At 53.1% G+C, this 12,135-nt stretch overlaps 1 protein-coding gene across 3 annotated transcripts in view; it reads left to right on the top strand.

Moving 5' to 3' along the window:
* Positions 1 to 12,135, top strand: part of SEPTIN5 (septin 5) — a 49,508-nt gene that overhangs the window by 18,926 nt on the left and 18,447 nt on the right. Inside the window, exon 1 of one of the 3 annotated variants that reach the window (XM_055704094.1) lies at positions 3,173 to 3,197. The exons of the other annotated variants lie outside the window; for them this stretch is intronic. The gene's annotated coding sequence lies outside the window, so the exon portion shown is untranslated. Of the gene's footprint in view, positions 1 to 3,172; positions 3,198 to 12,135 lie in introns of those variants that run through there. 3 annotated transcript variants of the gene reach the window in all.

Raw genomic sequence — 12,135 nt, 5'->3', positions numbered from 1 at the left:
TACCAGGATGTAAGGCTCCTTGGTGATGTCTGATCTGTTGTGCTGCTCTCTCCAAAGGTTGTGACCTTGGCAGGGAGGGAACAGGGGTTGTGATGTGACCCCTTACGTGCTGGTAGAGGGAATGGCCCTGTGGAGGAGCAGTACCAGTGTTAGGAACCAGCCCTGTGCACCTGCTTGAGGAAAGGGGTGTATCTGGGTGCTGGGCTGTAGCACGGTGCTCCCCAACCCCACAACTGAGGGGCAGCACCCAGCTGCTGGGTGGTACAGCTGTGCAAGTAGGGTGGGAAGTGGGGAGGGTTGTAGGGTTCCTTTTCCTTCTGTCCTCATCTTTTTACATGCTAGAGTAGGGGAGAAGCAGGAGGGAGAAGATGACAGAACAGAGTCCAAAAAACACAGCTGGACAGAAGGCCTTTCTGGAAATGGCACGTATCGGAGCAGTTTCCTGATTAAAAGTTCAGGACTGTCCTGCAGGGTGCTGAGCCATGCCTGGCTGGAAAATGTGCTCATTGCAATTGTGTGTTGGTGCAGGAAGGTGCTGAAGGTATGTGCAGGGATGGAAGAGTCCCTGCTGGGATCTTTGTGTCTGAGGGCCCTGTGGATCAGTGAAAAAGGGGATTAGAGCCATCCTGGAGGCTCTGCTTTCTGTGTTCTAGGAGCAGAGATGATGGTGGGAGCACTGAGGATGTGGAGTGTGGGGTGGGAGCCAGCTGGGCTGTCAGCTCCAGGTCCCAGGCAGTGGCAGGGAGTTTGGGAGACCACAGGCAGACACAGCTTGCAGAAACCACCAGTGAATTCTCCTTCATGACATGGCAAGGGACCCTTCTTCCTCCTCCCTTGATGTCTGCTGCTCTGAGATGGTCAAAATTTTCTCTTGCACAGTTGGAGTCTGGAGTTCCTGGACTTTGTCAGCATCCAGCAAGCCCAGCTCTACCCTGGCTGCTGGAGCTGGTCTGCCAGGCACAGCTCTGGACTTCAGTAAATAACAGTGTGCTCCAGTAAGGACAGCTTCCAAGTGCTGTCTCGCAAGCCACTGGGGGGATTCCAACGGCTTCCCCTTAAGCCTAGTTGTCTTCTGGCTCGAGCTCTAGCTTGAGGAGATGCTGGGCTGTGGAGGGCCATGGATGGGAAAATAAAAGCTGCCTTTTCTCATGTCCCTGTGGCTCTGTAGCTGGGTAGGCAGTATAGGAGGGCTACGAGTTCAGTGGAGGAATTTGCTTTTCGCTTGGCCTCATCCCAGGTGGTATCAAGAAGCTTGCTTGGAGATAAATCCCCTCCCACCACTGCTAAATAGGGAGAGTTTAACCATTCGTGGGATCTAGCAAGAGACTTCCCCCAGCTCTCCTGCCCCTTTTCCCTGTTGTACTGGGAGCAGGAACTGGGAACAGATCCCATCATAACTGTGTCAGGGTGAGGAACAGAGTTTACAGTCCCATTTTCCTCCTTCCTGCCTCGGCATTGTCTCCATGCTTGTATGTGATGGAACAATCTGTCTGTTGTGCACGGACAAGCAGGAATTTTGCACAAAATCTGTCCCTTTTGTCACCTCTGCTCAGCGCCCCACCGCTGTGCCTGTGACACTGGAGCATAGTGACAAAGTGACTGACCGGCTGGGTGACAGAGGAGCTCTGCCATGTCTGTGAGCAGGGGTTTGGGTCAGCGGAGCCCCGGGGGAGGCTAATGCTGCTGTCGGTGGTGGAGGGCGTGCAGTGCCAGTGCTCGCTGCCTGGCAGGGCTGAGGGTCTTGGCAGTCCCCTGCCATCCCTGGCCTCCTGTGTGTAAGCTGCAGCAGCATCCCAGAAAGGGGCCATTGAGCCCTGAGCCCTGCCTGTTGCCGGAGTCAGGAGGGCACAATAAAGAAGATGTGTTCAAGCGGCAGCCTGGAATGGGCTCGTGTGCAGGGAACAAATGAGCCTTTGTGCCCAGCGCTGCCTGCAGCGGGAGGTTTGTCAGCTCTGGAGCTGGGCTGCTAATGTGGGGGGGATCTGTGCCCAGCCCGGCTGTGCTGCCCAGGGCCTCCCCCCGGCTCAGGGCTAACCAGCAGCCCAGTGGCAGGGTCACTGGTTCTTCCTTTGCTGTGGGAGGTCTTTGTCTGAGCACGGCTTTGCCCGGTGGGCTACGTGGCTGCAGGGGGCAGGACCCCTGGCCTCCCAGGTCCCAGTGTTGCACAGCCTGGCTGCTCTGGGCTGTGCGTCCAGGCTGTGTGTTCCCTGCAAGGTGCAGAGTCGCCAGGAGCGGCCTCACGGTGACTGTGACAGGGCTGTAATGGACCAGGATGGCAATGTCACTGTATCTGCGGCTTTGAGGAGAAGTATCTCTTGGGAAGAGTTCAGCAAAGCAGGGCTGAGTGGGACTGCTTGACAGTATGTGACAGCAAAGCAAAGTCAGCTTGGAGAAGTGAGGGGAACTCCTATGCTTGGGGTGTTACACTAGATATACTCATTACAGAAGGATATGCTTTGGAGAAAGCTGTCGTTTTCAGCTGTTAAGAATGGACTTGAGGTCTGGCTGCTCTCCCGTCTCTGGCTGGAGCATCAGTGCCGCGCTGGTGCGGAGCTGAGCGTGGCTGTGCCTGCTGGGTGACTGAGAGCTGCCCTCTCCAGCGCAGTGTGGTTGGCGGTGGGGTATGTAAAACCACAGATGAGCTGAGAAGCTGGTGGTGGGATAGGGGCAGTAGGACAAGATCATTTTGGGAAGGATCCTCTCTGTGAAGCTGTGTAGGATGCTCTGGGCTTTTGATTTTGTATCAGTTTTGTCCAGCTAGTCACTACTGCTGCAGTATCACAGTGTGCTGCTGCATTTTGTTCATGGTGTGTTCTGATGTTTCATCCTTTCACACCTAAGAGCACTGTTCTTCAGCTCTCTCCAGGCAAGACTATGAAGATTTTGTTGGGAAGAAAAGGAGAACTTGGAGCATGTTCTGCCACTCCCTGCCATGGTTGCAAATGCACCACAGGCACCAGCTCTTCCAAAGGGAGGAGTTGCTGAGGGGAATTGCAGGGCCTGGGGGGCAGGCTGAGAGGAGCATAACGTCACTTCTCGCTCTGAAAAACACTGTGTGTGCTCAGAGAGGAAGCAGCAACCACAGGAAAAGGCTAGTTGCCAAACTCAAATTGCCAAAAATTAAGCAATCGGTTTCAAAGCATGAAACCTCCTATTGAGCAAGAGGACTGTTTTCCTGCGTAAGGCAGGTGTGACAGGTAAAACAAGGTGGCAGAGTCCTTCTGCAGTTCAGCTGCTAGACAGGGCCAGTACTTCCTTAGCCCTCCCCACCCAGGGTGCCTCCTGTTTTTATCCATTTCTTCCTCCTGCTACCGTTTTCAGAAGCCGCCTAGGCACTCCCATGCTACACGCTGCCATCTTTCTCTCTACTGTCTGCTTTGTGCTTTTGTGCTGGCCGGGAGAGCGCAGGCACCGCTGGTATGTCTTGTGCCATCCTGGGGGCAAGTGGGTATGTGGTTGCCCCAAGCAATGCGTACAGAAAAATGAATACATGGAAACGGTGTCTGGGTAAAAATTTCTCTGTGCAGTGTGATCTCTGCAGGACCCTGATATAGAATGAAGGGGCTGGTAGCTGTTTATGCTGGGATCTTGGCTTATCAGAGGCAGATTCCTTTTGGGTTTGTAGAGGCTGGACAAAGAGATGTGGGAACAGCTGAGAACCCTTCCTTTGCTGCGGCGGCATGCAGAGCAGTAGGTCAGTGTGGTTGTGCTGTCTGCTGGAGCAAGTTCTCTGTGCCCGCAGGGAAGTGGCCTGTGGGTGGGTGTATGATGGAGCTTGATTGCAAAACCGAAGTGGGAGGGCTGCGGTGCCTCCTAGGTGTGTACTTTGTACAGAAGGGAGGTACTAGGTCACTCTGGGGAGGGCAAATCCAGACTGTGTCTATCCCAACCAGCTGGCTGTTCAGTCCCTGTGCACTCAGGAGAGCAAAGACTCTCTGGAGTCCTTTGCTCTGTAGCTGCTTCTGCAAGCCAGCATGTAAGTGGAAACAGATGGCAGCATCTCAGTGGTTAGTAGGAATCTCTCACTGCTGCAAAACTGCTAACGAAGTTTGGGGCTGGACCGAAGCAGACGGAGGCTGCTGCGCTGCCGGGGCATGCTGGCTCACGGCTCTGTGCTCTGCCTGTTATCGCCTCTCTGTTGCGATTGCTGAGCCGACCTCCCAGCCCAGCAAGCTGCAGTGTTTCCTGTAGCAGCCTCAGGCAGGGTGTTCATCTGAGTACCACAGAGTCATCAGGATGCGTCAGTGTCCATCAGTCTTGGTAAATAATCTCTATGGTTATCCCTGCTGTGAGTTCCAGAGTTTGCATATCACACCTGCGTTATGGAAGGGTAGCTCTCTGGTATCCAGCACATTCCCTGCTAGGACTTTGAGCCAGATACTTCTCCATTCAAGAAGGTCTTTTTCTCTGTTTCGCTGAAAACTCAGACTAACTTCTCATTTTCTCCTTACTGTTCAGCATCTCTGATAAGGAGAAGCAACACTCAGCAGTTACTGACTATTACTCTTAAGCTTGGAAGAAACTTTATGTTCCCTTTGACAGCATAGTTTGTTTTATATACTCACTGACTTGAAGTTTTCTCCCATTGTCACAGCATTTAACAAAATGTGAATGTCCAGTCAACACTGCAGGGCACAGCGAAGTGGTGAGCTGTGCAGTGCAGGTGTAACCAGGCTTGTTGTTTGCTGGAGCAAGTAGATGGAGGAGAGCAAGGTGTTGGAGAGCATCCCTTGATTCCCTTTTTGATTATTCTGATGGCTTCCTACCCAGCTATGGCCTGGGCGTCTGTGCTGGCAGGGTACAAGGAGCTGGTGTGAATGCTGGATGGCCACACAGCCACAGGGAACTGGGGAACAGCCTGGTCCCCAGCCTGTCTCCGTTGGCCTGAGCTGCGCAAGCCTTGGGCTATCAAAATTTCGACAGTCTTTGAAATATGGGATGAGCACAGCTGTTTGCTGCCCTGCAGCTTTACCTTTTCTTTTGTGCAGCAAATTGCTCTGCTTTCTATCTGCCTGGTTGGTCCCACAGCTGTGTCGGTGGCCCACAACACAGCTGTGCTGGGGACCTCTTTGGGTCAGCCGGAGCTGTGATGCCCTTTGGGAACACCATGTCACACTGCTGCCATGCAGCTGCAGCGCTGGTCCTGCGCAGACCCTGGTGTGTGCGGTGTGCCGGGCCCCAGGGAAGCCTGGCCAGGCCACAAATGGTGGAAGAGGCACCGACAGCTCAATGACTGCAGTGTCTCAGGCCTCGTGGCCTGCAAGCCTGCCAGCAGCACAGCTGGGTAACACTCCATCCGGGACTTGGTGGGCAGCCAGCAATGGGCTGGCACGAATTTGGGGGGAGAGAGTCAGCAGCAAGCTCCTGAAATCTTCCAGAAGTCTTTTCAAAGCTCCCTCCATGGGGCAAGCGGCAGTTTGGGTTTTGCAGCCCAGTGGGGAGTAGAAATTACACATCCCAGGCAGTGATGTGGAGCTGCTGGAAGTCACGATGGTTTGCTGGAGGGCTGTGGGACTCACAGTGCTCCGTGTGGGCTTGGGATATTGCCCGTGGAGAACACGGTATATCACACGGTACAAGAAGTCAGAATTGATGGATTATCTCTGCAAACCTCAGTCTGTACATCTCCTGTGAGGGGTGATCTGTGTGATCCCAGCAGGGTGACTCCTTTGCTGTCCTCTGTCAGGTGGAGGTAATGTGTCTGTGTTTCTGTGCAGGTCCTGGGGATGCTTTTGCAGTCATCAGGGCTTTTGGTACCAGTACTGCTTCCCAGAAAGCCCCTGTTTAGTGGCAGGGGAGGACCAACATCTTGTACGCTCAGTGAGTATCTTTGTGGATACTTCATCTGGGCACATGCTTCTTCCCTTCTCTGGGAGCTTTGAGAGGCAGCTCTGTGTTGATTTACCCCAATTTAATCATTACTCCATCTCTTCCTCAGGTTTCCTGCAGGAAAGTGTTAGGATCTTTTTCTGAGAGCATCTCACACCATTGCTGATGATCAGGTGTGGTTTTTTAGGCCCTACCTGAAAGGAGTGTTTTGCACCACTGCCCATAAATGGAGGTGTGCTGCAATCGCAGTCCAGCTGATTGCTTATTCCTGCTGATTAGCTAATTGCTTCCAATTGCCAGCAACATCCCATTCACTTTAATCATGCATATTTTCTGTGTCACTTGGGGAAAAGGGGCAGGGTGCAGGTGTGTGAGGGAAAACCCTGTTTGCCAGACTGAAAAGGACAAATGCTTCTGAAACGAAGTACTCCAACTGTTGCGCAGTTCACTCTGCTGTTTATATTGAACCAAAAGCAACAGCCATGTGAGGAGGGGAGCAGAATTTCCTTCTGACTAATGCTGCTGGATTGTGCATGGCTGTGGGGGAACTGCCAGCCAGAGAAACCATCAGGAAGAAGGAGGAAATGGAAGGGGAGTCTAATTATCCATCTGCAAAGATGCAGGGCCCAGCCCTGAGCAGACTGATGTGGGCAGTGAGGTTTCCAGAGCCTGGTCGTATGGCAGGGCTGGGAAATGGGCTCCCGGGGGTCCCTTCTTGGGTGGCAGATAGTTGAGCATACATCACGAGCAGCTGGGTGAGACTGGAAGCCACATGGCTGCACTTGCCAGGGACGCTGCCCTGTGCTAGGCTCCAAGGGGCAGCACTTTGCAGCCAGGTACGGCTGTGTCATGTCTCAGTCGAGGTGGAGCAAGGGCAGAGTTGTGCATGTGTAAAGGGAAGAGGGTAAATGCCTGGCACCCCCTCAGCAGCCTCATCTCAGTCAAGTGGGCTGTGGTGCAAGTCCAGGGGTGAAGGTGGAGATCCCCGTGTACCTCTGCCATCTCAGCGAGCGTGCACAAGGACTGTGCTTGGTGTTACTGCAACGCGACTGCATGGGGGCAAGCTGACAGCGGGGCAGGAAAGGTGGGAGACTGGAGCCTGGGGGTCTAAGCGCTGGATGGAGACCTGCAGGAGACCACCTAGGAAGGAGGAGGTACATCTACCTCCTTGCCATGGAAAGCAGCAGTCTGTCTGGCCTGGAAGGGTGCAGTCTGCAGAGCTTTTTGGGGTTATCTGTCACACCGGCTGAGGCTGGCTTTCCTCTCCCTGGTGCCTCCGAGGGCTGAAGGTTGCTTTAGAGAGCTGCCTTTTTCCCCTTTAACTAATGGAATTAAAAATTATCTAAAAGTGGGCTTATTCTACTCTCTTGTGGGCATCAGCTACTCCCTAAAGTTATGTTAATTGTAGCTGGAAGACTCACACAGAGGTTGGGAGCTGTCCCAAGACAGTTGGCTTTTGTTCTCCCAGTATTGTTTTCAGGAGCCTGCTGGGAGGACAGCAGCATTAACAAAGAGCTCCTTGCAGAGCTGGGAGTATGTGAGACGCGTGTACTGGGGATGAACCAGGAGCATCCCTGCTTGGGTGGAGCATCCCTTTTCCAGCCTTATTTGTCCACTGCCTTGCTCTCCATGGTCTGTGCTTGGTGCGCTGTTTGCAGGAGTGGTGCCCTAGCCTGGAGTGCCTTTCCTGGTGATGCCCTTGGACTAGCCTCTGCTGGACCGTGTGTGGGTGTGTCTCATGATACTCGGGGGCCATGATGTCCTCTCCGGTTCAGGATTCAGCCTCTTTGGTAGACAGGCCTGATCCTGCATCCCTTACTCACGTGAGCAGTCGTCTCTATTTCAAAGGGACTACTCGGTGAGTAAGGATCGCAGGATTGGGACCACTACCTGTAACTTTAAAGTGGACCTTCTGTAGGATTCTGGCCCCAGCCTTTTCCAGTTCATGCATGTTAATATGCATCAAGAGCTTCCAAAACTGCTGATGCTCTTGTCATTTGGATGGAGAACCTGTGAGCTGGAGAAGCAGCGCCTTTCCATTTTGAAGAATAAATCACCATTATTTTCCACCCTCTCTCACCAAACAGCTCACAGCCCAGCCAGCTTCTGTGCCGTGGAGCAATGTGTACCTGTTTGTCTCCCAGGTATTCCTCTTCCTAGCTTCCCGGGGCTGGCAGGGATCTGCTCTGCCTCTCTCTGGTTTTCCCAGCTGTGGCTTTGAGATGAGAGGCAGGCAATCTATTTAAGCCTGATTTGTTCTGCAGAGCTGGAGGATGAAGCAGGGGGACGGATGAGCCGAGAGACTGCTGCAGACCTTCCTGCACGCCTGGTTTCTCCTCTCTGAACAGGCTAAATTTGGAAACCTTTGTCCTTTGTTAAGGTTTTGAATGCGTTCACAATCGGAGGTGCCAGTGACTGCGACCCTGTGTGAGGTGGAAGCATCAAAGCTGCAGGTTTGATCTGCAAATTGATTTCTGTCTGGCCCTGGCCAGGGGAAGCTGCGTGGGAGCTCCCATCCCCTGTGAGACCCACTCATCTGCGGGCTGGCTTCTCCCTCGCGTGGAACTTGTCGGTACGGCACCAGGGAAGGTCTGGCTGGAAGTGGTTCCTCCTGTGCTTCTGCGGAGAGGAGGGCAGCCGAGCCTTTGGTGGAAGAGTTCCAGCCAGCTCCGCATCTGCCCAATTCATTACTTTTTGCACATTATCCTAAATTGTGAGCAGAGGAGCCGGGTGTGACAAGAGCCGTGAACTCGCTCCAGGGGGAGTCACAAGTTTAAACAGGCGAGAGGCAATTTGAAGTCATGTGTCCTTTTTCAAAGCTGGAAGTGGAGACATTGTGTGAGTCACACAGTGCCTCTTGGGAAGTGTGAGGTGCTTCAAGTGGAAGCAGAGAGCACAAATACCTTTAAAGTGGAATTGGATAGATTTCTGGAGGGATTATGTGACAAAGCAGCAGTGATCCTAGAGTGGAAATTAATGCTTGACCTGTGGGTTAGGTAAAAGACAAGACACAGGAGATGTGGTTACTGTGTTGTGTATGCACTGTATGTACAGGAGATTAATGTGCTTTGGGATTTCTGCATTTCTGGTCTGGTATCTTGCTTTTGCCTCTGCATCAAAAGGATGAAGCCTGGCTAAAGTGTCAGGGCTCTGATGCTCCCAGTAACCACTTACGTAAAGCCTTGCTTGCAAGCTCGAGGTTAATCATCAGAGTTTAGATCAGCAAGGCATCTTGGCTTGGATCAGGTCAGCAGGAGCCTCAGGGTGAGTGTGCAGCTCGGCGGTGATGGAGCAGCAGAGTCCAAACCTTGCAGTACCCATGAAATACCCATGAGATTCATCTGCCTGAAGTCAGCACTGACTTTCTGCATAGTGGGAGAGAAGGCAGCAGGAGGAGAAGGTGGTAACTGAGCTGAGAAGGCTGTGCACCCCTGCAGGGAAGACATCGACAGCTCCTCAGCCTCCATTGCCCTGGTCCAAGCTGGGAATAGGTTTACTGCCTGCTGCTGCTCTATTCAGCTTGAGCAAATGGCTCCTCTGGAACTGCCCTTCCCACCCTGGTAGAAAACAGCCAGGAACCAAATTCCCCTTCTGTGGGGAATTCTGAAAACAACTTTATCTGCCTCAGCGGAAAAACCATAAATGCTGCTATGATGTGACTGTGCTGACTCTGCCGAGCCATGGATGCACAGAGCTTCACCAGTCCCCTGCACAGGCCAGACTGGCTGGGTGCATTCCTGATGGGACCCTTTTGCCTGGCTCTGTGCTGCTCAAAAGTGTCTGTCTGGATCAGGATGAAGATTTTTCCTTCTGTGATGTGTTCCTGGTTGTTCATCAAGGATGGAGCCTGAGCACTGCAGTCCTTAGGTGACAGCATGTCTGCCAGAAACCACTGCCTGGTAGATGGGGGACCTCTCCTCTGAGCTGGCTGGGGCCCTGTCTCCCTGTACCATGATGCTTCCCCTTATTCTCCTTCCCCTGGATGCTCTGGGTGACGTAAGGGGAGAGCTCTTCGTGGCTGGACCTCTGGATCTACCTATATTCACATTATCTTTGCTGCTCATAGTAGCAGACTAGAAAAGCTGGGTGGCTGGGGCTTAGAGTGAGCTCGTATCACCGTCCAGTATTGATAGTATATTGCCAAGAGGCCAAAAAATGTGTTCGTGCCCCCATCTGACGGATGTTACAGCTGCATCAGTGTGGTGACCTCTGATCTGCATCCATCTGGGCAGACCGGGAGGCCTGAGCCTCTCAGCTAAGAGCGTCCAACAGGCTGAGCATGGAGGCTGCTGAGGTGAAAGCCCCGCTTTGGTGTGAGCTGGGGGCTGCTGGGAGGAAGGTGTGCGGGGCTGTTCTGGTTGTGGCTGGAACCTGGCCAGGACAGTGTCAATTCAGCTGAGAACTGAATTCCCTCTCCCTGCCCCCATCTCTGATCTGTGCTGGTCTCTCCTCACTCTTCCTTGTGTGGTTTCTGCTCCTTGCTTGTCACATTTCCAGCCACCTTTACCCACTGTGCTGGGCTCTGGGTGGTTGATCTCTGCCGCTTGCTGCAGCTGGGTCCTGAGCACTGGGTGTTCTTCTTAAATGGGTGTATGGCTTCCAGCTCTGCTGGCTGTGCGATAGCACAGCCCTGTGTCTGCCTTCGGTTAGTGCTGTTGGAACAAGCACAGCTCCTTGTTCCCTGGGCTGGTGGTGTGGAGTGCAGTGGAGGAGGGTTGCCCCTGCCTGCCCTTGCAAGGCTGAGGTACTGCTCTCAGGGATTGTTCCTGTGCTCCAGCCAGCTGCCCAGTGCTGAATTCCGCCTTCTGTGAGTTTACATCTAAAACCATGAAATAATGCGTTTTTTTCTTTTCTTCTCAGAGCCCATCTTCAGCACCACAGGCTAGAAATCCCTTCTTACAAAGGGAAAAGTAGGACATTGCTCTGCTGCTGCTAGTGCACAGCCACAGCTGTACCCACACATACTGCGTCCCCTGCCCAGAGCAGCCCTTGGGGCTGTGCTTGCCCCCAGCTGGCTTCAGTGAGCCAAAGGAGAGAGGTGTTGCACAAGGGTGGGCACATGGTTTGGCTCTGCCCTGGCCCCGTTGCTAGTGAGCAACTGCTCAACCCAGCAGCAATGCGAAGGAGCCTGGCTGTGCCAGGCAGCGCTCATTGATGATTATTTTGTCTTTCTCTTTTGCTGTCACAGTTTGACAAAGAGCTGGTCCGTGAGGTGAGGTGGGCTTGGTGCACCCTATGCCTGCGTTTCCTTTGCTGAGTGCTCAGCAGGTTGGGGCTTGTCGGAAACCTGGATTCTGCTGCCAGCTTCAGCCCTGAGCTGCTGCTGCTGGCACCTGCCTGGAGAGGAGGTTAGAGGTGCATGTGGCCCACAAGCCATTAGAAGAAACGCTTTGGTTTTGCTCTAGATCTTGAAAGGGCAAAGATGTGCATTTCCATGCTGAGCTCTGCCGCACAGCGCATCTCAGATGAATGTCCTGTGTGCTATTTTTCCTCTCAAGGATGTCATACATCATTAGCAGAGGCAGAGGAGGCTGAATCTGGGACCAGTCAACCCTCCTTCACATTTCGAAAGCCATAGCATTGGCCACTCAGCCTCAGGATGTTCTTTGTAGCCAAGACCTACCCTTCTGGGTTTCTTTCCCTAATCTATTCTGTGTGTTTCCAGACGTGGCCTTCTGGATGAAATTGCTCCCTGGCTGCCAATCCTGAGAGCATGTGTGATGTGCGAGAGCTCAAGGCATTCAGGAGACAGTAGCTCCTTGTTCCTCTCTGCACTGTCAGCATGGCTCCTGCGGCCATAAAAGCACTGTGGTTTTGTTGCAACCATATCGTTGTTGATTTCTTCTGTGATCCCAGCTCAGAGGAATGCTCTGATTTGGTGTAGTGGGCTTGTGGGGACACAGCATGTCTCCATGTGCCCTTGGAAGGTGCTTGTGGTTGGTGGCCTTGTGGCCTGTGGTCCTCAGACAAGGGTTTACCAAGCTGTGAGGATACGTGGGGGTTGGAGAGAGTTTGCTTGCAACTATTGTGGTTTATGCTGTGGAAGGACTGGTAAGACCTCTGTGTTACCGCAAGTAAGTTTGAATGCATCTTTGGTGTGCCACAAACTGTTGCTCTCGCTGCCCAGTGCAGACAGTGTGGTACCTTCATTGCCTTTTGGTCATATGCAAACTGCAGACCCTGGTGTTGGTGTCCTCCAGTCAGGAAAGCAAGGATTAGGTATTACGAATCTAGGAGAAAAAAGCGCAGTGTCACAAGCCTACTGCTGGGTTGGGAGGCTGTTGAAGGCTTACCGGCTTCCTGAGG

The sequence above is a fragment of the Falco cherrug genome, chromosome 1 (genome assembly GCF_023634085.1).
Source record: "Falco cherrug isolate bFalChe1 chromosome 1, bFalChe1.pri, whole genome shotgun sequence".
NCBI lineage: Eukaryota > Metazoa > Chordata > Aves > Falconiformes > Falconidae > Falco > Falco cherrug.
The sequence above is the reverse complement of the archived record's forward strand: the minus strand, read 5'-3'. Positions and strand labels throughout refer to the sequence as shown.